Genomic DNA, 26,252 nt, shown 5'->3' on the forward strand with positions numbered 1-26,252 from the left:
ATCAGAAAGCCCTGACCTCAATCCTATAGAAAATGTGTGAGCAGATCTGAGAAAGTGTGTGTGAGCAAGGAGGCCTACAAACCTGACTCAATTACACCAGCTCTGTCAGGAGGAATGGGCCAAAATTCACCCAACTTATTGTGGAAAGCCTGTGGAAGGCTACCCAAAATGTTTTACCCAAGTTAAACAATTTAAAGGCAATGCTACCAAATACTAATTGAGTATGTAAACTTCTGACCCACTGGGAATGTGATGAAATAAATAAATGCTGAAATAAATCACTTCACTATTATTCTGACATTTCACATTCTTAAAATAAAGTAGTGATCCTAACTGACCTAAGACAGGGAATTTTTACTAGGATTAAATGTCAGGAATTGTGAAAAACTGAGTTTAAATGTATATAGCTAAGGTGTATGTAAACTTCCGACTTCAACTGTATATAACGTCCCACAGTTGACAGTGCATGTCAGAGCAAAAACCAAGCCATGAGGTTGAAGGAATTGTCCGTAGAGCTCTGAGACAGGATTGTGTCAAGGTACCGATCTGGGGAAGGGTACAAAAACATTTCTGCAGCATTGAAGGTTCCCAAGAACACAGTAGCATCCATTATTCTTAAAAGGAAGAAGTTTAGAACCACCAAGACTCTTCCTAGAGCTTGCCGCTTTGTCATTATGGGCTATTGTGTATAGATTGCAGAGGATTTTTTGGGGTTACTTAATCCATTTTAGGATAAGGCCGCATTTGGCGGGTGTTAATTTTAGGCCATGTTGCCTACTCTCTCTCAAGTCTTAAGACAATGATGAGCAGCTTGTAGACCGCCCTCTTCAGGCAACCATTGAAAAATATTAATAAAATGGACTGCAAATGACGCATCTGTTCATTCTAATATTGGCGCCTTATCTGTGGAATAAAGACCGATACAAATATTTCTGTTCAAGGCTAATATCTAATAAAGCTACTGCTTTGTATTGAAGCTTGACAGGGCAAGGCAAGAGTTTAGAGGAATTGGTCACCACCTATGACATTTGGAGTGCTCTGGGGACATGGCTTGGCTGTAGACAGAGGCTGAGGAAGAGTGGCTGGAACGACAAACTACTGAAAGAGATGGGAAAGCTGGGGGTGGACTAAAGGCTACACAATATGTTATTCATCTTGGCTGCAAGGCCAATCTTCAAGCCCCCAGACCACTCCCTGTATCTGTACTCCATTGTAAATTATTTTGTTTGGTTTAGACTAGCTAGCATGTGTGGATTTTGCAAGCAGCAACACCTACAAGTCTCTCTATCCCTCACATCCTCCACCCAATTCCAAACACACAACTATCACAATGTTAAGCTCAGCACGTCCGGTGCCAGTCTGACTGGGTATTTTTGCTTTCAAGATAGCTGCTTCCTACAGTGGACAGGTGTTAAGGGGACTCATCTGGTTTCTGTTCCGCTCCCTTTGGAGCCTCAGCCAGATCTGTGACAACATTGCACAGAGCGATCCCTTCCCTTCTCAGAACACACACAGAAAATAATCTACAGACATGACAGCATTTCAAGATTTCTTGGTGTATTATATTCTAAGACTTCCACTCTAAAATGTTGTCCTCTGCGAATTTAATTCATCCTCTTAAAAGGGATTGTTGAAGCTGTCACCACAAGACTAAATACACTACACAAAAGAATGTGGACACCCCTTCAAATTAGTGGATTCGGCTATTTCAGCCACACACGTTGCTGACAGGTGTATAAAATCGAACAAACAGCCATGCAATCTCCATTGACAAACTTTGGCAGTAGAATACCACCTTTCCAACAAGTTAGTTACTCAAATTTCTGCCCTGTTAGAGCTGCCCCAGCCCACTGTAAGTGTTGTTATTGTTTAGTGGAGACACCGAAGAGCAACAACGGCTCAGCAGCTAAGTGGTAGGCCACATAAGCTCACAGAACGGGACCGCCGAGTGCTGAAGCACGTAAAAATGGTCTGTCCTCGCTTGCAACACTCACCGAGATCCAAACTGCCTCTGGAAGCAACGTCAGCACAAATACTGTTCGCCGGGAGCGTCATGAAATGGGTTTCCATGGCTGAGCAGCCACACACAAGATCACAATGCCAAGCATCGGGTGAAGTGGTGTAAAGCTCGACGCCATAGGATTCTGGAGCAGTGGAAACACATTCTCTGGCGTGATGAATCACGCTTCACCATCTGGCAGTCTGACAGACGGTGGGTTTGGCGGTAAACGCTACCTGCCCAAATGCATAGTGCAACAGTAAAGTTTGGTGGAGGAATAACAGCTGTTAGGGGCTGTATTTCATGGTTCGGGCTCAGCCCCTTAGTTCTAGTGAAGGGAAAAATTTACTCTACAGCATACAATGATATTCTAGACGATTCTGCGCTTCCAACTTTGTGCAACAGTTTGGGGGAAGGCCCTTTCCTATTTCAGCATGACAATGCCCCCGTGCACAAAGTGAGGTCCATACAGAAATGGTTTGTCGAGATCTGTGAGGAAGAACTTGACTGGCCTGCACAAATCCCTGACCTTAACCCCATCGAACAACTTTGGGATTAATTGGAACGCCGACTGCGAGCAAGGCCTAACCCGCCAACATCAGGGCCTGACCTCACTAATGTTGTTGTGACTGAATGGAAGAAAGTCCCTGCAGCAATGTTCAAACAACTAATGGAAAGCCTCCCAGAAGAGTGGATGCTGTTATAGCAGCAAAGGGGGACCAACTCCACATTAATGCCCATGATTTCGGAATGAGATGTCCGACGAGCAGGTGTCCACATACTTTTGATCATGTAGTGTATTACATTTTCTCCTACATAGGTAAGCTCATCCCGAGGTGGGGTTAAAAGTGAGTTGGAGATTATCTTGTTTGACTTGGGAAGATTATCTCCTGAGAATGTTCATTCCAAATGGCCCCAAGGCAGTGGTGTAAAGTACTTAACCTGTTGGGGATAGGGGGCAGTATTTGCACGGCTGGATAAAAAAAACGTACCCGATTTAATCTGGTTACTACACCTGCCCAGTAACTAGAATATGCATATAATTATTGGCTTTGGATAGAAAACACCATAAAGTTTCTAAAACTGTTTGAATGGTGTCTGTGTATAACAGAACTCCTATGGCAGGCCAAAACCTGAGAAGATTTCAAGCAGGAAGTGGCCTGTCTGAGAAGTAGTGTTTCATCTTGGCTCTTTTTATTGAAGACTCAGGATCTGTGCAATAACGTGACACTTCCTACGTCTTCCATAGGGTCTCAGAGCCCGGGAAAACGTTGAACGATATCGAGGCAGGCTCTGGCTGAAACACTTTATCGCTTTTGGCAAGTGGCCACTCAGAGTACTATGGGCTTAGGCGCGTGCCCGCTTCGACCGAATGGTTTCTTTTCCTTTGTCTGTTTATCTAAACGCAGATTCCCGGTCGGAATATTATCGCTTTTTTATGAGAAAAATGGCATAAAAATTGATTTTAAACAGCGGTTGACATGCTTCGAAGTACGGTAATGGAATATTTAGAATTCTTTTGTCACGAATTGCGCCATGCTCGTCACCCTTATTTAGCCTTTAGGATAGTGTCTAGAACACGCACGAACAAAACGCCGCTGTTTGGATATAACGATGGATTATTTTGGACCAAACCAACATTTGTTATTGAAGTAGAAGTCCTGGGAGTGCATTCTGACGAAGACAACAAAGGTAAGAACATTTTTCTTATAGTAAATCTGACTTTGATGAGTGCTAAACCTGCTGGGTGTCTAAATAGCTAGCCCTGTGATGCCGGGCTATCTACTGAGAATATTGCAAAATGTGCTTTCACCGAAAAGCTATTTTAAAATCGGACATATCGAGTGCATAGAGGAGTTCTGTATGTATAATTCTTAAAATAATTGTTATGCTTTTTGTGAACGTTTATGGTGAGTAATTTAGTAAATTCACCGGCAGTGTTCGGTGGGAATGCTAGTCACATGCTAATGTAAAAAGCTGGTTTTTGATATAAATATGAACTTGATTGAACAAAACATGCATGTATTGTATAACATAATGTCCTAGGGTTGTCATCTGATGAAGATCATCAAAGGTTAGTGCTACATTTAGCTGTGGTTTGGGTTTATGTGACATTATATGTTAGCTTGAAAAATGGGTGTCTGATTATTTCTGGCTTGGTACTCTGCTGACATAATCTAATGTTTTGCTTTCGTTGTAAAGCCTTTTCGAAATCGGACAGTGTGGTTAGATTAACGAGAGTCTTGTCTTTAAATAGCTGTAAAATAGTCATATGTTTGAGAAATTGAAGTAATAGGATTTTTAAGGTTTTGAAAATCGCACCACAGGCTGCAAGTGGCTGTTACGTAGGTGGGACGAATTCGTTAATCGGTTAACCTCCCTGGGCTAGGTGGAACGTTTGCGTCCCACCCTAGTCAACAGCCAGTGGAATCGCGTGGCGCGAAATACAAATAGCTCAAAAATGCTATAACTTCATTTTCTCAAACATATGACTATTTTACACCATTTTAAAAGACAAGACTCTCGTTAATCTAACCACATTGTCCGATTTCAAAAAGGCTTTACAGCGAAAGCAAAACAGATTATGTCAGGAGAGTACCCTGCCAAAAAGAATCACACAGCCATTTTCAAAGCAAGCATATATGTCACAAAAACCAAAACCACAGCTAAATGCAGCACTAACCTTTGATTATCTTCATCAGATGACACTCCTAGGACATTATGTTATACAATACATGCATGTTTTGTTCAATCAAGTTCATATTTCTATCAAAAAACAGCTTTTTACATTAGCATGTGATGTTCAGAACTAGCATACCCACTGAAAACTTCCTGTGAATTTACTAAATTACTCATGATAAACGTTCACAAAATACATAACAATTATTTTAAGAATTATAGATACAGAACTCCTTTATGCAATCGCTATGTCAGATTTTAAAATAGCTTTTCGGCGAAAGAACATTTTGCAATATATTCTGAGTACATAGCTCGGCCATCACGGCTAGCTATTTTGACACCCACCAAGTTTGGGACAACCTAAACTCAGAATTACTATTAGAAAAATTGGATTACCTTTGCTGTTCTTCGTCAGAATGCACTCCCAGGACTTCTACTTCAACAACAAATGTTGTTTTGGTTCCAAATAATCCATAGTTATATTCAAATAGCTCCGTTTTGTTCGTGCATTCAGGTCACTATCCGAAGGGTGACGTGCGAGCGCATTTCGTGACAAAAATTTTCCAAATATTCCATTACCGTACTTACAAGCATGTCAAACGCTGTTTAAAATCAATTTCTATGCGATTTTTCTCGTAAAATAGCGATAATTTTCCAACCGGGCAACGTTGTATTCATTCAAAAGCTGAAAGAAAAAAATGGAGTAGTCTCGTGAACGCACATCTCAGTCTCACTGTCCCCAGGCTGACCACTCACAAACAGAGCTGCTGTTCTTTGCCCAGAGACAGCAGACACCCCATTCCACTTTCTGGCGGCTTTAGAGAGCCAATGGAAGCCTTAGAACATGTCACGTTACAGCACAGATGCTGTATTTTCGATAGAGATGCATTAGAAGGACAACAAATTGTCAGACAGGGCTCTTCCTGTATGCAATCTTCTCAGGTTTTGGCCTGCCATATGAGTTCTGTTATACTCACAGACACCATTCAAATAGTTTTAGAAACTTTGGAGTGTTTTCTATCCAAATCTACTAATTATATGCATATTCTCGTTTCTGGGCAAGAGTAGTAACCAGTTTAAATCGGGTACATTTTTTTATCCGGCCGTGCAAATACTGCCCCCTAGCCCAGACAGGTTAAAGTATTTTTACTTAAGTAGTTTTGGTATCGGTACTTTAATATTTATATTTTTGACAAAATACTAAACAAATGCTTCGTTTGTAAATTATGTCTGAGTGTTGGAGTGTGCCGTCTGATTTGCTTAATATAAGGAAGTTGAAATGATTTATACTTTTACTTTTGATACTTAAGTACATTTTAGCAATTCCATTTACTTTTGATACTTAAGTATATTTAAACCAAATACTTTTACTGAAGTAGTATTTTACTGGGTGACTTTTACTTAAGTCATTTTCTATTAAGGCATCTTTACTTTTACTAAAGTATGACAATTGAGTACTTTTTCCATCACTGCCACAAGGGATCCATCACCAGGGAGAGGAGTAAGAGAGTTATGCTCCTTTTTCACCAGGTCAGAAAAGAGAGCGCTTATGTCACATACAGTAGCATTACATTAGCCTGGTCCCAGATCTGAATGTGATTAAGACAATTCCCCCAGTGTCTGTCGTCACGCAGACAAGTATGCTAAAGTACATATACAGATCTGAGCGAGTTGACATAAACCATCCACACAATAATTACAATCCTCTGCACCAGCAGTACTACACTAATCTTTCTCCATAAATTAACTACTAATGAAAACAGCCCATTCGCTCTACAGTTTTTACACACACACATCATTGATGAGAGAGAATGAGAAATGGCAGCTAATTTGCAATCATCTATTTCTGTAGGCACTCATGGGAATGCTCTGCGTAAATGCAAAAGTACATGGCATGTTTTGTTATTTATGAATGCAAATACTCCTCATGCTATGGATACATTTCCAGCTACTTTATAAATACCTTAATTGTTGTTGGGTATGTGTTAAATTAGACATCTTAAAATGTCACTGCCCACAATCTAGGCTAGCTTGGACAATGACACATATGTTATTCATCTTCATCCATCAATGTGGTTGTTAATACTTCCCTCATATTTCCTTCCTGGATCAGTCCCATGATGAAATGACAATGTTTGATTTTCAGAGGATGTTGCCATACTCCTCAGCTGTCCACAACCTACTGCAAGGCACAGCATTGAGCTCTCCACCATTTCAATCATCTTCAGAATGGCTCATGTGGCCGAGACACACATAGGACATAGCCAACCAGAAAAGGCTCAGTGTTTTGACTCTGTAGTAGGAACAGTATACCCCTTTTACCTCCAAAAGCCATGGCTTTGCCGGATCAAGTTCATGTTTAATACATGGACCATTACCTAATGAAGGCCAGATTCCAGGAAGGGCTGGAACAGTCAAACCCATTACACAACCCTGACTCCACAACTCTACATTTTTCACTCTTGCTCGAATCAGCCCAGAGGTCATAAATGAAATTGATCACTAGCTCCGGCCTGAGCGGAGAAGGGGGGGTGGTAGCACAAAAAGTCCACGTCGGGCTGTTTGGGTGCATTAAAATCACAGCAGTGCTCACCCTGCTCTCCGTCCCTTCTGCTACTCCTGCCTGCGCTCGACAACAACAGAGCCTTGTGCCCTTCGGAGCCCACTCTGAGGTAGTGACCGGGAGCAAGACTGTGGCTCAACTCACTCAGCCTAGCAGCAAGACATCAACAACCATTAAGATTTTGGTTTTAGCACATTTATAAAACAAGGTTATCTAGGACTACATCCTCCGGAAGACTTAGCTTAAATGTTTGTTTGTTTTCATCTTCAATACAAAGAAGTCAACATTTTGCATTTATTCTTCATGTAAGATCCATTTTATCAACACCGCTGTTTCACAGGACATGACAAAAGAGGAACAATGGAGTATAATTTTTTTTTACAATGACATGATGTCAACACGTCATCATGAAGAGAACCGGTGTCTATTGATCGAGCTCTGGGGTACACTGCCGCCTGAGAGAAGAGAGTGCGGAAACATGTGGTTTTCACTCAGTAGGCCTATTCCTGCATTACACTCCAATAGTTAAACAGCTTGTCTGCTGCCATTAAGATCCAGTGGCCGTGGGGAATGAGAGCGAGGTGGTTAGACATTCACAACACCAAGGCCGGTGACCATGTCACTGGATAGTCAGGAAGCTCAGCAACACAGCATATCATTCACTTCACAATCAGTAAATAGCATCCCTCACAAGGGGAAACAAATTAATTGAAAAAGTAGCCATGGCAACCTGTGTCAAGGTTAGCATTTTCCCTGACTATCCTGCAGGCAGCAAAGTGACTGTGGCAATTGTACTCTGCTGGGGGGAAAAAAATGTGTTAAGTGGCTACAGATTTGTGAGAGAATGGTCATTTGAGTTCTTCATGGGCAATTACCCTTACTTGTACCTCCAAGGAATCCAGAGACCGGGTAAGAGGGTCTATCTCAACTGCCAGCCAGAACTACCAAACGAGCTAAAAGCCTTTTATGCTTGTGTCGAGGAATATAACACTGTGGCATGCGTGAAAGACCCTGTTTTTGACTGGATGACTGTGATCTCACTCTCCATGGCCAATGTAAGCAAAACATTTAAACAGGTTAACAATCACAAGGCCTCCGTGCCAGCGGGAATACCAGGGTGCATTCTCAAAGCATGAACAGACCAGCTGGTAAGTGACTACACAGACATCAATCTCTCCTTGTCCCAGTCTGTAATCCCAACATGTTTCAAACTGGCCACCATTATCACTGTTCCCAAGATCTCCAAGGTACCCTGCCAAAATGACTATCACCCTGTAGTACTCACATTTGTAATTATGAAGTGCTTTGAAACGCTGGTCATGACACACATCAACACCATCATCCCTGACCCACTCCAATTCACATACCGCAATTTCAATTGCACTCCACACTGCCCTCTACCACCTGGACAAGAGAGGAAATAACTAACTACGTGAGAATGCTGTTCATAGACTACAGCTCAGCATTCAAAACCATAGTCCCCTCCAAGCTCATCACCAAGCTAGGGACCCTGGGACTGAACCACTCCCTCTGGAACACGATCCTGGACTTCCTGACGGGCTGGCCCCAGGTGGTGAGGGTAGGTAACAACACCTCCACCACGCTGACCTTCAACACCCCTGAGGGGAACCTGTGTTGAAGGTCAGGGTGGCTAGGTACCAAGCTAAAGCTAGCTACCCCAGAAGTTGCGGTCGAACAAATTATGCTTTACTACCAACGCGGTATCGTAAACACATCGTTCATGACTGGGGTTTGCTTGTTTGCAGACTTTTTTGTACAGCTTTGACAGTGCTACTGTATCTTTTTTGACACGCAAACACCCAAACGTTCCATAGTATGTATGTCGTAAAGCTATTTCTGTGTAATTCCAGTAGGGCAACATCTGAAAAACAGCGCACTTGGTAGTGTACCAGTGCTCGACCAGTCGGCGAAAGCCAACATCACCCACTACAGAGAATGGTTGATTGTCAAGAGCAATGAACTCCAATATCTTGGCGTTAATGGATTTTGTCTTTGAGTTCTCGCTGAACTATTCTTACTCTTTCAAATGACTGCTCGATCCACACAGCAGACATTGTGTGAGCTAGGTTAGGAATGCTGTGTTGCACGTGTAGCGCAAAATTTTACATGGCGTCATTACATCATGTACCTACGTTATATAGATATGCACGGTAGATTTGACATCGGTTTTTATCATCGGCCGATACCGATGTTGGCATTTTTAGCTAAGATATATCGGAATCGGCAGATAATGCATCCCTAGTTAAATAAACAACTAAATATTTTTGGGTATTTTCTGGAATTCTGTTCTGTTTTATTTAATTTTTTTACTCAATTAGTGTTGCATGGTATACCGTACGATTCATATAGGCCTAATGTAAGCCACATTTTTTTTAAAAGCACCATTTCTGGTGCTCCTTAAATTATGTTTGGTGACTAACGTTTTAAAAGTTGGGAGCAGTGTGTGTTTGTGGGAGAGAGAGAGAGAGAGAGAGAGAGAGAGAGAGAGAGAGAGAGGTGTGTGCGCGTGTTGATGAAAGTGAGGGAGACGGAGTGTGTGTGAAGGGACGGAGAGAATATGTGTTAACTGAAGAGTAATTAACCTGTTAGGGCTAGGGGGCAGTATTTGCACGGCTGGATAAAAAAAATGTACCCGATTTAATCTGGTTACTAATCCTACCCAGTAACTAGAATATGCATATACTTATTATATATGGATAGAAAACACTCTAAAGTTTCTAAAACTGTTTGAATGGTGTCTGTGAGTATAACAGAACTCATTTGGCAGGCAAAACCCTGAGACATTTTCTGACAGGAAGTGGATACCTGATGTGTTGTATTACCTTTAAACCTATCCCATTGAAAAACACAGGGGCTGAGGAATATTTTGGCACTTCCTATTGCTTCCACTAGATGTCACCAGCCTTTACAAAGTGTTTTGAGTCTTCTGGAGGGAGATCTGACTGAACAAGAGCCATGGAACGATGATGGCCCATTAGACACCTGGCGCGCGAGTTCATGTTGGGTACCCTCGTTCCAATACGTTATAAAAGAGTATGCATTCGTCCACCTTGAATATTATTCATGTTCTGGTTAAAAAAAGGCCCTAATGATTTATGCTATACAACGTTTGACATGTTTGAACGAACGTAAATATATTTTTTCCCCTCATTCATGACGAGAAGTCCGGCTGGCTTAGATCATGTGCTAACAAGACGGAGATTTTTGGACATAAATGATGAGCTTTTTTGAACAAAACTACATTCGTTATGGACCTGTGATACCTGGAAGTGACATCTGATGAAGAGAATCAAAGGTAATGGATTATTTACATAGTATTTTCGATTTTAGATCTCCCCAACATGACGTCTAGTCTGTATCGCAACGCGTATTTTTCTGGGCGCAGTGCTCAGATTATTGCAAAGTGTGATTTCCCAGTAAGGTTATTTTTAAATCTGGCAAGTTGATTGCGTTCAAGAGATGTAAATCTATAATTCTTTAAATGACAATATAATATTTTACCAATGTTTTCTAATTTTAATTATTTAATTTGTGGTGTTGACTTGACTGCCGGTTATTGGAGGGAAACGATTTCCTCAACATCAATGCCATAGTAAAACGCTGTTTTTGGATATAAATATGAACTTGATAGAACTAAAAATGCATGCATTGTCTAACATAATGTCCTAGGAGTGTCATCTGATGGAGATTGTAAAAGGTTAGTGCATCATTTTAGCTGGTTTTATGGTTTTGGTGACCCTGTCTTTGAATTGACAAAACATTACACACAACTCTTGTAAATGTACTGTCCTAACATACTCTAAATTTATGCTTTCGCCGTAAAACCTTTTTGAAATCGTAAAACGTGGTTAGATTAAGGAGATGTTTATCTTTCAAAGGGTGTAAAATAGTTGTATGTTTGAAAAATTTGAATTTTGACATTTATTTGGATTCAAATTTGCCGCTCTTGAAATGCACCTGCTGTTGATGGAGTGCACCACGGGGGGGACACTAGCGTCCCACCTAGCCCATAGAGGTTAAGGTTTCATGCAGTGTTTTCCCTTTGACACGACATGCAGATCCTTATGCATGTACAGTACCAGTCAAAAGTCTGGACACATAGGGCCTCCCGAGTGGCACAGTGGTCTAAGGCACTGCATCACAGTGCCACTAGAGATCTGGTTCGACCGGGAGACCCATGAGGCTGCGCACAATTGGCCCAGCGTCGTCATGGTTAGGGGAGGGTTTGGCCGGCAGGGATGTTCTTGCCCCATCGAGGACTAGGTGGCTCCTATGGTGGGCTGGGCGCAATGCACGCTGACAGTCGCCAGATGTACAGTGTTTCCGCCGACACATTGGTGTGGCTGGCTTCCGGGTTAAGCAGGCTGTGTGTCAAGAAGCAGTGCGGCTTGGCTGGGTTTCAGAGGACGCACGGTTCTCGACCTTCGCCTTTCGAGTACATATGAGAGTTCCAGCGTGGGACAAGACTACCAATTGGATACCATAAAATTGGGGAGAAAAGAAGGTAAAATAATACATTAAAAATACAAAAAAAGTTCAGATACCTACTCATTGAATGAAAAACTCATCAAGGAAAAGGGTGGTTACTTTGAAGAATCTCATATATAAAATAAATTGATTTGTTTAATCTTTTTTTGGTTACTACATGATTCCATGTGTCATTTCATAGTTTTAATGTCTTCACTATTATTTTACAATGTAGAAAATAGTAAAAATAAAGAAATACCCTTGAATGAGTAGGTGTGTCCAAACTTTTGACTGGTACTGTATATCACATGAGGTTGGTGGCAATTTAACTGGGGAGGACGGGCTCGTGGTAATTAGATGTCGACCGATTATGATTTTTCAGTGCCGATACCGATTATTGGAGGCCAAAAACCGCCGATACCGATTAATCGGCCAATTTTTTAAATATATTTTTTTATTTATTTATAATAATGATAATTACAACAATACTGAATGAACACGTATTTTAACTTAATATAATACATCAATAAAATCAATTTAGCCTCAAATAAATAATGAACCATGTTCAATTTGGTTTAAATAATGCAAAAACAAAGTGTTGGAGAAGAAAGTAAAAGTGCAATATGTGCCATGTAAAAAAGCTAACGTTTAAGTTCCTTGTTCAGAACATGGGAACATATGAAAGCTGGTGGTTCCTTGTAACATGCGTCTTCAATATTCCCAGGTAAATTTTAGGTTGTAGTTATTATAGGAATTATAGGATTATTTCTCTCTATACGATTTGTATTTCATATACCTTTGACTATTGGATGTTCTTATAGGCACTTTAGTATTGCCAGTGTAACAGTATAGCATCCGTCTCTCTCCTCACTCCTACCTGGGCTTGAACCAGGAACACATCGACAACAGCCACCCTCGAAGCAGCGTTACCCATGCAGAGGAGGGGAAACAACTACTCCAAGTCTCAGAGCGAGTGACGTTTGAAACGCTATTAGCGCGCACCCTGCTAACCATTTCACATCGGTTACACCAGCCTAATCTTGGGAGTTGACAGGCTTGAAGGGGTGGGTATAATTTCTGGAACATTCCAACAGGAATCTGTTCCAAAAAACGTTAAGTAAAAGGTTGCCAACCAACAACGCATACAAAGTAGCAACGCATACAAACCTAGCTAACTAGCTGCCAGATAGGCATCAACTCACCACGTAGCTTATTCTTAATGTTTGTCTATAGGCAACCAGAGTGAGGACAGACATTTTTCGGAATAAACGTGATGAGTGAAAAACGCAATGAAATACACCACTCACTACCCGGTATCTTATTCTGCCGCTATACAACTTTGTATGCGTTGTTTTTTGGCAACCTTGTTATTTCCGAAGTTTTTGGAATAGATTCCTGCTGGAACGTTCCACAAATCATACCCACCCGGTTTGAAGTCATAAACAGCTTTTAACACAGCGAAGAGCTGCTGGCAAAACGCACGAAAGTGCTGTCTGAATGAATGCTTACGAGTTATGTTATGTCAATGTTATGTCATAATTACGTAAAATTCTGGCAAATTAGTTTGCAACGAGCCAAGCGGCCCAAACTGTTGCATATACCCTGACTCTGCGTGCAATGAACGCTAGAGATGTGACAATTTCATGTTAGCAGGCAATATTAACTAAATATGCAGGTTTAAAAATCTATACTTGTTTATTGATTTTAAAGAAAGGCATTGATGTTTATGGTTAGGTACATTGGTGCAACGACAGTGCTTTATTCGCAAATGCGCTTGTTAAATCAACACCCGTTTGGCGAAATAGGCTATGATTCAATGATTAATTAACAGGCACCGCATCGATTATATGCAATGCAGGACACGTTAGATAAACTAGTAATATCATCAACCATGTGTAGTTAACTAGTGATTATGTTAAGATTGATAGTTTTTTATTAGATAAGTTTAATGCTTGCTAGCAACTTACCTTGGCTTCTTGCTGCCCTCGCGTAACAGGTAGTCAGCCTGCCATGCAGGCTCCTCGTGCGTTGGATTGGATTAGTAACCGGAAGGTTGCAAAAACGAATCCCCCCTGAACAAGGCAGTTAACCCCCGTTCCTAGGCCGTCATTGAAAATAAGAATGTGTTCTTAACCTGACTTGCCTAGTTAAATAAAGGTGTAAAAAAAATGGGGGGAAAAGTCCCTAAAAAAGGGGGGGAAAAAAATTGGGAAAATAATTTTAAAAAGTAAAATAAACAAAATTGTAAAAAAATATTTTTCAAATAATACAAAAAAAAAACATTTTCGGCAAATCGGTGGGCAAAAATACCGATTACCGATTGTTATGAAAACTTGAAATCGGCCCTAATTAATCGGCCATTCCGATTAATCGGTCGACCTCTAGTGGTAATAGCTGGAGCGCATTAGGTGGAGTGGAATGTATCAAACATGGTTTCTATGCGTTTGATGCCAATCCATTTGCATGGCTCTAGCCATTATTATGAGCTGTCCTCCCTTCAGCAGCCTCCGCTGGTGTATGTATATTCCTTCCTCCCATTTCTCCAGCCAAATCACAGGTAGGACTTAGCAAATATTAGCAAATCAGCCATTCTACGCAGTATTCTATTATACACTGAAAAGTGTGAAGTTTAATTCAATGTGTTGTATTGAGTAGAAGGGTTCATTTCAGTGACAGGTTTTTGTAGAACATTTAAAAAATGTGACCAAGCATCTGGGGCGAACAGGATGCTAGGCCACATTTTTCCCCCCCACTGTGGTATCGCGATAGTACGTGGTATCTTATTTGTAAAATGTTGGTATCTTGACAAGCCTACTCAATAGAGAAACAATGAAAATGGACCTTCTTGGCACATGTCAATGCATAACCTGTCTGGGCTAGGGGGCAGTATTTTCACGGCCGGATAAAAAACGTACCCGATTTAAACTGGTTACTACTCTTGCCCAGAAACGAGAATACGCATATTATCAATAGATTTGGATAGAAAACACTAAAGTTTCTAAAACTGTTTGAATGGTGTCTGTGAGTATAACAGAACTCATATGGCAGGCAAAAACCTGAGAAGATTCCAAGTAGGAAGTGGCCTGTCTGCAATTTTGTAGTTCTCCTTTTGCCTGTCTATCGAAACTACAGTATCCGTGGGGTTATGTTGCACTTTCTAAGGCTTCCATTGGCTCTCTAAAGCCGCCAGAAAGCGGATTGAGGCGTTTCCTGTCTCTGGGCAAAGTATAGTAACTCAGTTTGTCAGTGGTCTGCCTGAGGACAAAGGGAATGGAAATGCGCATTCACGAGACCTCGCCATTTTTTATTTTCGTCTTTGAATGAATACAGTATTGTCCGGTTGGAAAATTATCGCTATTTTATGAGAAAAATACATTTTAAACAGCGTTTGCCATGCTTCTAAGTACAGTAATGGAACATTTTGAATTTTTTTGTCTCGAAATGCGCTCGCGCGTTACCCTTTGGATAGTGACCTGAACGCTCGAACAAAACGGGGGTATTTGCACATAACTATGGATTATTTGGAACAAAAACAACATTTGTTGTTGAAGTAGAAGTCCTGGGAGTGCATTCTGACGAAGAACAGCAAAGGTAATCCAATTTTTCTAATAGTAATTCTGAGTTGAGGTTGCCTCGAACTTGGCGGGTGTCAAATTAGCTAGCCGTGATGGCCGAGCTATGTACTCAGAATATTGCAAAATGTGCTTTCGCCGAAAAGCTAATTTAAAATCTGACATAGCGATTGCATAAAGGAGTTCTGTATCTATAATTCTTAAAATAATTGTTATGTATTTTGTAAACGTTTATCATGAGTAATTTAGTAAATTCACCGGAAGTTTTGGATGGGAATGCTAGTTGTGAACATCACATGCTAATGTAAAAAGCTGTTTTTTGATAGAAATATGAACTTGATTGAACAAAACATGCATGTAACATAATGTCCTAGGAGTGTCATCTGATGAAGATCATCAAAGGTTAGTGCTGCATTTAGCTGTGGTTTTGGTTTTTGTGACATATGCATGCTTTGAAAATGGCTGTGTGATTATTTTTGGCAGGGTACTCTCCTGACATAATCTAACGTTTTGGCTTTTTGAAATGAGACAGTGTGGTTAGATTAACTTGTCTTTAAAATGGTGTAAAATAGACATATGTTTGAGAAATTGAAGTTATATATGAGGTATTTGTATTTCACGCCACACGATTCCACTGGCTGATTGCCCAGGGAGGTTAACTAGGCAAGTCAGTTAAGAACAAATTCTTATTTTCAATGACGGCCTAGTGGGTTAACTGCCTGTTCAGGGGCAGAACGACAGATTTGAACCTTGTCAGCTCGGGGATTCGAACTTGCAACCTTTCGGTAACTAGTCCAACGCTCTAACCACTAGGCTACGCTGCCGCCCCGCATTAAGCAAGAGATGAATGTCTCAGTCTAGCAATGTTTCTGCTATTGGGCCTACTGCTGCAGCACAAGTCATGGCAGAATTTGGAACCCAATTGATACAAATAATCATGATATCTTTGTCATTTAAGCCTACTTTGCACTTAGCAAGTAATTAAGAAGGTTTTGGGGTAAAGTCTGTCTAACCACAAGACTGTTATCATTAGCATCGGTAACTGGCTACACTCGGGAGTGAAACAAATGTGCGCACCAAACAGACATAAGCAATATTGCTGGAAATTAACTGGCAGATTGTGTTACGTTTGGCTTTTTAAGCCAATAGTGGCTAACCGGGAGTGGGATAATTTCAATGTAGCTTTGATTGGATAGTAGCTGGGAACTTTATGTTTATGACAGTATGCGATGGAACACATGATAAAATGTATGTACTTTCAGAATTGATTGGCAATCTACCTGTTGCAGACCCCTGCACTAGACCATATTTTTTTTTTTGGGGGGGGGGGGGGACGACTCCCAAGTGGCACAGCATCTCAGTGCTAGAGGCTTCACTACAGACCCTTGTTCGCTTCCAGGCTGTATCACAACCGGCCGAGATTGGGAGTACCATAGGGCGGCGCGCAATTGGCCCAGCGTTGTCCGGGATAGGGTTTGGCCAAAATGTGTTCTTAATTCACTTGCCTAGCTAAATAAAGGTTAACTAAAATTAACACACACACACACTTGACACTTCCACACACATACCGACAACAAACACATCACACACAATTTGCTGCTGATACACTGTTCTTTATTTGACTCTTATTACTATCTATCCTGATGCCTTGTCACTTTACCCTTCCTACAGGAAGATACAATATCTACCTCAAATACCTCGTACCTCCGCACACTGATCTGGTACTCCCTGTATATTTTATTTTATCTTTATTTAACTAGGCAAGTCAGTTAAGAACAAATTATTATTTTCAATGACGGCCTAGTGGGTTAACTGCCTTGTTCAGGGGCAGAACGACAGATTTGTACCTTGTCAGCTCGGGGATTCGAACTTGCAACCTTTCGGTTACTAGTCCAACGCTCTAACCACTAGCTCCATTCTTATGCATTTTATTCCTCGTGTTGATATTTTGAAACTCTATTGTTGCGAAGGTCTCATAAGCAAGCTAGCATTTCACTCTAAAATCGACAAGCTGACAAATACAATTTGATACATAAAAAAAGCAGTATCAACTGCAGGCAGACTCAATAGCTAACATTTCTACGGCTAGGGCTATAAAGTTCCACTAGTTTTACACATACTCAGATAAGCATGACTAACGCGTAGGGGGTCAATGCCTCCTCACAGCTGTCCGTGATCTACAATCCAGGCAAGCTAGTGACACATATCGCCTCCAGCTATTCCCCCTACTCCACTCTCTAGGTTAGCTAACTTAGCAGTGCAAATACAGAGATAGCTTGTTAGCTACCACTAGCCAGGCCAAGGTGTTAGCTGAGTTAGTTAGTACCACAAAGCGTTAGCAATACTAGCTGGGTAAGAGATAACGACAGCAAAACGAAAATGTACAACTTTGCGAACCTCAACCTGGACAAACAAAAATATGGACATTCCACAACATTTCAGCAGCATTAACTATGAAAAAAAAAATATATATACATTCACCAATGTTACTTAGCTAAACAAATTGGTGCTATCAAAGTGCGACGACAAACTAGCCTGACTACCAAGCTAACTAAAATCAAGCTGCTTGACAAGGCTCGAGCCGCTGGAGTTTGGAATTGATAGCTAACAGTAGCTAGCTAGCTAACATTCGCTGCCGATGTGTCGCTCGCACCGTGTTTTATCTTTCTGAAACGCTTAAATTAAACTTACCACGAATGTGTTACTTATTCTAAATCCCAGCTCAGATCACACGTATGTTTTCAATCGAATTCCTGAGTTAAATGAACCGAAACAAGGAATTCGATCCAACTTATTATTTTCAGTTGTTTCTTCACTTCCTGATAGACGCTGCCATTTTGAATTGAAAGCAGATAGTTCCGCTGCTGTCGTCACACTGTGGGCTACTCTGTGATTGTGGCTTGAGGTTCGTGGATAACAAACAGCATACTTTATCTGCCGAAGTAACTTTGACAATTAAAAACGAAAAGAACAATAAATAAGTACAGAAAACACTACAAGAAATATTGTTAACACAATTTAGCCAATTCAAACACTACAGTCTATTGCCTACATTGCCTATTCTCCGCTGTTTTGAATAGGCCCTAAAATCAAAGATCACTACAGTGCTTACAACGCCTCCTGCTGGTTAAATTGAGCAATTCGAAAATCCTCTTCATGAGATTCATGGTGATGTGGGGAGTAAGTAAATACCCTCGCTCTGGCTAGAAACTCGTTGCAGGCTTTGAAAATAACAGTTTCTTACTTTTAATTAAATCTAATTTTATAAGGCACATACGCTGAATTCAACAGGTGTAGACCTTACAGTGAAATGCTTACTTACGAGCCCCTAACCAACAATGCAGTTTTTAAAAAAGTATACATATATACATAAAAAAATACAAATAAAAAACAAGTAACAAGTAATTAAAAAGCAGCAGTAAAATAACAATAGCGAGACTATATCTGGATAGTTGAGGTAATACGTATGTACATGTGGGTAGAGTTATTAAAGTGACTGTGCATTGACGATAACAAGAGAGTAGCAGCTGTGTAAAAGAAAGGAAGGGGGGGCAATGCAAATAGTCTGGGTAGCCATTTCAGTTCAGTGGTCTTATGGCTTGGGGGTGGAAGCTGTTTAGAAGCCTCTTGGACCTAGACTTGGCACTCCGGTACCGCTTGCCTTGCGGTAGCAGAGAGAACAGTCTATGACTAGGGTGGCTGCAGTCTTTGACAATTTTTAGGGCCTTCCTCTGACACCGCCTGGTATAGAGGTCCTGGATGGCAGGGAGCTTGGCCCCAGTGATGTACTGGGCCATTCGCACTACGCTCTGTAGTGCCTTGCGGTCGGAGGCCGAGCAGTCGATATACCAGGCAGTGATACAACCCGTCAGCATGCTCTCGATGGTGCAGCTGTAGAACCTTTTGAGGATCTGAGGACCCATGCCAAATCTTTTCAGTCTCCTGAAGGGGAATAGGTTTTGTTGTGCCCCCTTCACGACTGTCTTGGTGTGCTTGGACCATGTTAGTTTGTTGTTGATGTGGACACCGAGGAACTTGAAGCTCTCAACCTGCTCCACTGCAGCCCCGTCAATGAGAATGGGGACGTGCTCGGTCCTCCTTTTCCTGTAGTCCACAATCATCTCCATTGTCTTGATCACGTTGAGAGAGAGGTTGTTGTCCTGGCACCACACGTCCAGGTCTCTGACCTCCTCCCTATAGGCTGTCTCCTCGTTGTCGGTGATCAGGCCTAAAACTGTTGTGTCATCGGCAAACTTAATGATGGTGTTGGAGTTGTGCCTGGCCATGCAGTCATGAGTGAACAGGGAGTACAGGAGGGGACTGAGCATGCACCCCTGAGGGTTCCCTGTGTTGAGGATCAGTGTGGCGGATGTGTTGTTACCTACCCTTACCATCAGGGAGCAGCCCGTCAGGAAGTCCAGGATCCAGTTGCAAAGTGAGGTGTTTAGTCTCAGGTTACTTAGCTTATTGATGAGCTTTGAGGGCACTATGGTGTTGAACGCTGAGCTGTAGTCAATGAATAGCATTCTCACATAGGTGTCACTTTAGTCCAGGTGAGAAAGGGCAGTGTGGAGTCCAATAGAGATTGCATCATCTGTGGATATGTTGGGGCGGTATGCAAATTGGAGTGAGTCTAGGGTTTCTGGGATAATGATGTTGATGTGAGCCATGACCAGCCTTTCAAAGCATTTCATGCTACAGATGTGAGTGGTAGTCATTTAGGCAGGTTACCTTAGTGTTCTTGGGCACAGGCACTATGGTGGTCTGCTTAAAACGTGTTGGTATTACAGACTCAGACAGGGAGAGGTTGAAAATGTCAGAGAAGACACTTGTCCGTTGGTCAGCGCACTCTCGCAGTACACATCCTGGTAATCCATCTGGCCCTGCGGCCTTGTGAATGTTGACCTGTTTAAAGGTCTTACTCACATCAGCTGCGGATAGCGTGATCACACAGTCATCCGGAACAGCTGGTGCTCTCATGCATGTTTCAGTGCCATTTGCCTCGAAGCGAGCATAGAAGTTATTTAGCTCGTCTGGTAGGCTCGTGTCACTGGGCAGCTCTCGGCTGTGCTTCCCTTTGTAGCCTGTAATGGTTTGCAAGCCATGCCACATCCGGCAAGCGTCAGAGCCAGTGTAGTACGATTCGATCTTAGTCCTGTGTTGATGATTTGCCTGTTTGATGGTTCGTCGGAGAGCATAGCGGGAGTTCTTATAAGCTTCCGGGTTAGAGTCCCGCTCCTTGAAAGCGGCAGCTCTAGCCTTTAGCTCAGTGGGGATGTTGCCTGTAATCCATGGCTTTTGGTTGTGGTATGTACGTACGTTCATTGTGGGGACGACGTCATCGATGCACTTATTGATGAAGCCAATGACTTAAAAAAAAGATGTATATATATTTTTTTCACCTTTATTTAACCAGGTAGGCCAGTTGAGAACAAGTTCTCATTTACAACTGCGACCTGGCCAAGATAAAGCCAAGCAGTGCGACAAAAACAACAACACAGAGTTACACATGGGATAAACAAATGTTCAATCAATAACACAATAGAAAAATCTATATACAATGTGTGCAAATGTAGTAAGATAGGCCATAGTGGTGAAATAATTACAATGTAGCAATTAAACACTGGAGTGATAGATGTGCAGAAGATGAATGTGCAAGTAGAGATACTGGGGTATAAAGGAGAGAAAAAAAGAAAATATGGGGATGAGGTAGTTGGGTGGGCTATTTACAGATGGGCTATGTACAGGTGGAATGATCGGTAAGCTGCTCTGACAGCTGATGCTTAAAGTTAGTGAGGGAGATATAAGACTCCAGCTTCAGTGATTTTTGCAATTCGTTCCAGTCATTGGCAGCAGAGAACTGGAAAGAAAGGCGGCCAAAAGAGGAGTTGGCTTTTGGGATGACCATTGAAATATACCTGCTGGAGCGCGTGCTATGGGTGGGTGCTGCTATGGTGACCAGTGAGCTGAGATAAGGCGGGGCTTTACCTAGCAAAGACTTATAGATGACCTGGAGGCAGTGGATTTGGCGACGAATATGAAGCGAGGGCCAGCCAATGAAAGCGTACAGGTCACAGTGATGGGTAGTATATGGGGCTTTGGTGACAAAACGGATGGCACTGTGGTAGACTGCATCCAATTTGCTGTGTAGAGTGTTGGAGGCTATTTTGTAAATGATATCGCCGAAGTCAAGGATCGGTAGGATAGTCAGTTTTACGAGAGTATGTTTGGCAGCATGAGTGAAGTAGGCTTTGTTGATGCTTAATGTGAGTCTGGAAGGAGAGTTTACAGTCTAACCAGACACCTAGGTATTTGTAGTTGTCCACATATTCTAAGTCAGAACCGTCCAGAGTAGTGATGCTGGACGGGCGGGCAGCTGCGGGCAGTGATCGGTTGAAGAGCATGCATTTTGTTTTACTTGCATTTAAGAGCAGTTGGAGGCCACGGAAGGAGTGTTGTATGGCATTGAAGCTCGTTTGGAGGTTTGTTAACACAGTGTCCAAAGAAGGGCCAGAAGTGTACAGAATGGTGTCGTCTGCGTAGAGGTGGATCAGAGAATCACCAGCAGCAAGAGCGACATCACTGATGTATACAAAGAAAAGAGTCGGCCCAAGAATTTAACCCTGTGGCACCCCCATAGAGACTGCCAGAGGTCTGGACAACAGGCCCTCCAATTTGACACACTGAACTCTGTCTGAGAAGTAGTTGGTGAACCAGGCGAGGTAGTCATTTGAGAAACCAAGGCTGTTGAGTCTGCCGATAAGAATGCAGTGATTGACAGAGTCGAAAGCCTTGGCCAGGTCGATGAAGACGGCTGCACGGTACTGTCTTTTAACGATGGCAGTTATGATATCGTTTAGGACCTTGTGCGTGGCTGAGGTGCACCCATGACCAGCTCGGAAACCAGATTGCATAGCGGAGAAGGTACGGTGGGATTCGAAATCTTCGGTGACCTGTTTATTAACTTGACTTTCGAAGACTTTAGAAAGGCAGGGTAGGATGGATATACGTCTATAACAGTTTGGGTCTAGAGTGTCTCCCCCTTTGAAGATGCGGATGACCGCGGCAGCTTTCCAATCTTTAGGGATCTCAGACGATACGAAAGAGAGGTTGAACAGACTAGTAGTAGGGGTTGCAAAATTGCGGCGGATAATTTTAGAAAGAGAGGGTCCAGATTGTCTAGCCCAGCTGATTTGTAGGGGTCCAGATTTTGCAGCTCTTTCAGAACATCAGCTATCTGTATTTGGGTGAAGGAGAAATGGGGAGGCTTGGGCAAGTTGCTGTGGGGGGTGCAGAATTGTTGATCGGGGTAGGGGTAGCCAGGTGGAAAGCATGGCCAGCTGTAGAAAAATGCTTATTGAAATTCTCGATTATCGTAGATTTATCTGTGGTGACAGTGTTTCCTAGCCTCAGTGCAGTGAGCAGCTGGGAGGAGGTGCTCTTATTCTCCATGGATTTTACAGTGTCCCAGAACTTTTTAGAGTTTGTGCTACAGGATGCAAATTTCTGTTTGAAAAAGCTATCCTTTGCTTTCCTAACTGCCTGTGTATATTGGTTCCTAACTTCCCTGAAAAGTTGCATATTGCGGGGTCTATTCGATGCTAATGCAATACACCACAGTAAGTTTTTGTGCTGGTCAAGGGCAGTCAAGTCTGGAGTGACCCAGGGGCTATATCTGTTCTTAGTTCTACATTTTTGTAATTGGGCATGCTTATTTAAGATGGTGAGGAAAGCACTTTTAAAGAATAACCAGGCATCCTCTACTGATGGAATGAGGTCAATATCCTTCCAGGATACCTGGGCTAGGTCGATTAGAAAGTCCTGCTCGCTGACGTGTTTTAGGGAGTGTTTGACAGTGATGAGGGGTGGTCGTTTGACCGTGGACCCATTACGGATGCAGGGAATGAGGCAGTGATCACTGAGATCCTGGTTGAAGACAGCAGAGGTGTGTTTAGAGTGATGCGGTGTACTCCTCAATGCCATCGGAGGAATCCTGGAACATATTCTAGTCTGTGCTAGCAAAACAATTCTGTAGCTTAGCCTCTGCTTCATCTGACCACTTTTTTATTGATCTAGTCACTGGTGCTTCCTGCTTTAATTTTTGCTTGTAAGCAGGAATCAGGAAGATAGAATTATGGTCAGAATTTCCAAATGGACGGTGAGGAAGAGCTTTGTGTTATATACAAAAATACATAGCCCGCCATCCCTTGTCTTACCAGACGCCACTGTTCTATCCTACCGGTACAGCGTATAACCAGCCAGCTGTATGTTGATAGTGTCGTCGTTCAGCCACCACTCCGTGAAGCATAAGATATTACAGTTTTGAATGTTATGTTGGTAGTTTAATCTTGTGCGTAGGTCATCTATTTTATTCTCCAAAGATTGCACATTTGCTAGCAGAATGGAAGGAAGTGGAGGTTTATTTGATCGCCTATGAATTCTCAGAAGGAAGGCCGCCCTTTGGCCCCTTTTCTCTGCCTCCTCATCTGGGACTGTTCCCGAGAAAGCAGTATATCGTTCTCGTCGGGTTCGTCAGACTCGTTAAAGGAAAAAAAAGATTCTGCCAGTCCGTGGTGAGTAATCACAGTCCTGATGTCTAGAAGTTATTTTTGGTCATAAGAGACGGTAGCGGCAACATTATGTACAAAATAAGAAAATAAATAAGTTACAAAAAGCGCAAACAAACAAACAAAAAAACACAATCGGTTTTGGGGACACGTAAAACGTCTGCCTTCTTCTCCGGCACCATTATTACATTTGTGAGAACAATACTGTTGGAAAAGCATTCCAGGTGAAGCTGGTTGAGAGAATGCCAATAGTGTGCAAAGCTGTCATCAAGGCAAAGGCTGGCTACTCAAATATAATGTTTAAATATTTGTTTAACACTTTTTTGGTTACTATGTGATTCCATATGTGTTATTTCATAGTTTTGATGTCTTCACTATTTTTCTACAATGTAGAAAATAGTAAAAATAAAGAAAAACCCTTGAATGAGTAGGTGTGGCCAATCTTTTGTCGGGTACTGTATAAAACTACATCCATACATTTTTTTAACTGGTACCAGTTTACCTTCAGAGACTCCAGTTAGCAGCTCAAACAGTACATACATTTTTGTAGATAGCTCTATTTTCACAAATGTAGACACTGGTATTTTTTATTACCAGGCAAATCAGTTAAGAACAAATTCTTATTTTCAATGACAGCCTAGGAACAGTAGGTTAACTGCCTGTGCAGGGGCAGAACAGCAGATTTGTACCTTGTCAGCTCTGGGATTTGAACTTGCAAACTTTTAGTTACTAGTCCAATGCTCTAACCACTAGGCTACCCTGCTGACCCATGGCTCTGGAGATAATGAATATGAGGTTGGAAAGTGTTGGACTTGACGACTAAGAAAAAGAGTTCCAAACCTCCCTGCCAATAACAGATAGTTTTCAGTTTTCCCCTCCCCACTCCCAGAGAGTTATAGCAAAATTCTTGCTTGTGAAATTGCTATTTTTGTTTATTTTTGACAATTGTCATTGAAAATGATCAAAGTAAGGTACTTAATTGCTACCCAGAAACGATTTGTTATTGAGGTAAAAACAGCTGCATTTATACAGAATTGGCAACCATAATTATCCCACAGTAATAATAACCATTGAGGTCATCTAATAAGCGTATTTCAATGTGTACAGTTTCTTGATTGCTGTCATTTTGGCATCCATCCTTCCCTGCTGAGTTATTAAATGATGCAACTGGAAGAGGTTAAATTGTTTCCAGTAAACACAGCCACTGACTTCCTGGAACAACAGTCCCCTTTTCCAACAAAGGGGGCGTTATGAAGCACAGGCTGAGGTTCATTCGGACAAAAAGGGACAGACAAGGTGGTGCATTGCTTTGTCTGCACAGAAGTGTATCACCTCTTAGGTTTGCATTTGCCTCAGCAATTCAAATAATGTGGCCCTGGAGTGGGACATAAAGGAGGTGCCAGTAAGTATTTTACAAACAAAACAAACTATCATCCCAAACTGATAACAACAGGATGGAACAGGGGCATTTTGTGAATCAAATTTGATCTGGCTCACTTCTGGGAATAGTGTTGGAATAGTGTTTTTAGAGATTAGCAATGCATGTCTCCATCTCAAGAGTGAATAGTTATTGAGTAGTTATAGAGACCTTTTTCCATGTTCAATGACATTTCCTGAAGATCACAATCCAAATTTCATTGTTATGCTTTTGACAGCTCTACCATAGAGAATGATAGAGGCCTCTACTGGCCAAAAGGCCTTATTAGCATGGGCAGCGCCATTGAGGGCTTCCACCATTTTAATGTAGTCAACTGGTTGGGACTTCCAATTTTATTGGCTGATCCCTCCTGGTGACCCTGTTGGAGTCATGTCCAACCGGGTCATCACGAGGGATCACACAATTGTGAAGAAGAAAATGAAATACTTCAAAATGGAGATTGCCTCAATGGCACTGCCTATGTTGTCACAGATGCTAAGATGGCACAGATACAAAGATGAGTCCTCTATCTATCTCTATGAGCTCTCCTCATTTCCGTGTAGATTTATTATATTATTGTATGTGTTTATGTGTTTATTTGCCTCTTCTTGTTCACAGCTGCCAAGTTCCCTTGCTGCTGTGATTTCCTTATTACCATATTGGATTAGTTTGTTATTAGTCGTGCCCACACATTACCTGCCTTGTGTTATTTTAGCATTGCCCATAAACTACTCTGAAAATTCCAGCTTGGTGTATATATACTATAATTTTGAATTTGGCGCACTCTGATGGAAGAAAAGCAAAAGGACATACAATGCCCAATTAGGTATGTTAGGCAAGCAACTGATAATTGGCAGCGGCACAGTTAATCATTTATTTAACATATGCAAATTCTTGTTACAAAATTAATTACTGCAGTGGGCTAAATCAGGGTCATACACAGTGTTTCTCGGTAGTCTTAAACAAA

The 26,252-nt window shown here is 41.8% G+C and overlaps 1 protein-coding gene across 2 annotated transcripts in view; it reads right to left on the minus strand.

Annotated features, from left to right (window-relative positions):
* The window catches only part of LOC106613723 (protein strawberry notch homolog 2), a 118,755-nt gene extending 100,412 nt beyond the window's left edge, over positions 1-18,343 (minus strand). Inside the window, exon 1 of one of the 2 annotated variants that reach the window (XM_014216274.3) lies at positions 17,993-18,343. The gene's annotated coding sequence lies outside the window, so the exon portion shown is untranslated. The remainder of the gene's footprint in view (positions 1-17,992) is intronic. The other variant, XM_014216273.3, reaches the window with a different exon arrangement.
* Between the last annotated feature and the right edge of the window lie 7,909 nt (positions 18,344-26,252).

Source organism: Salmo salar, chromosome 10 (genome assembly GCF_965601325.2).
Source record: "Salmo salar chromosome 10, fSalSal1, whole genome shotgun sequence".
In the NCBI taxonomy this organism is placed as follows: domain Eukaryota; kingdom Metazoa; phylum Chordata; class Actinopteri; order Salmoniformes; family Salmonidae; genus Salmo; species Salmo salar.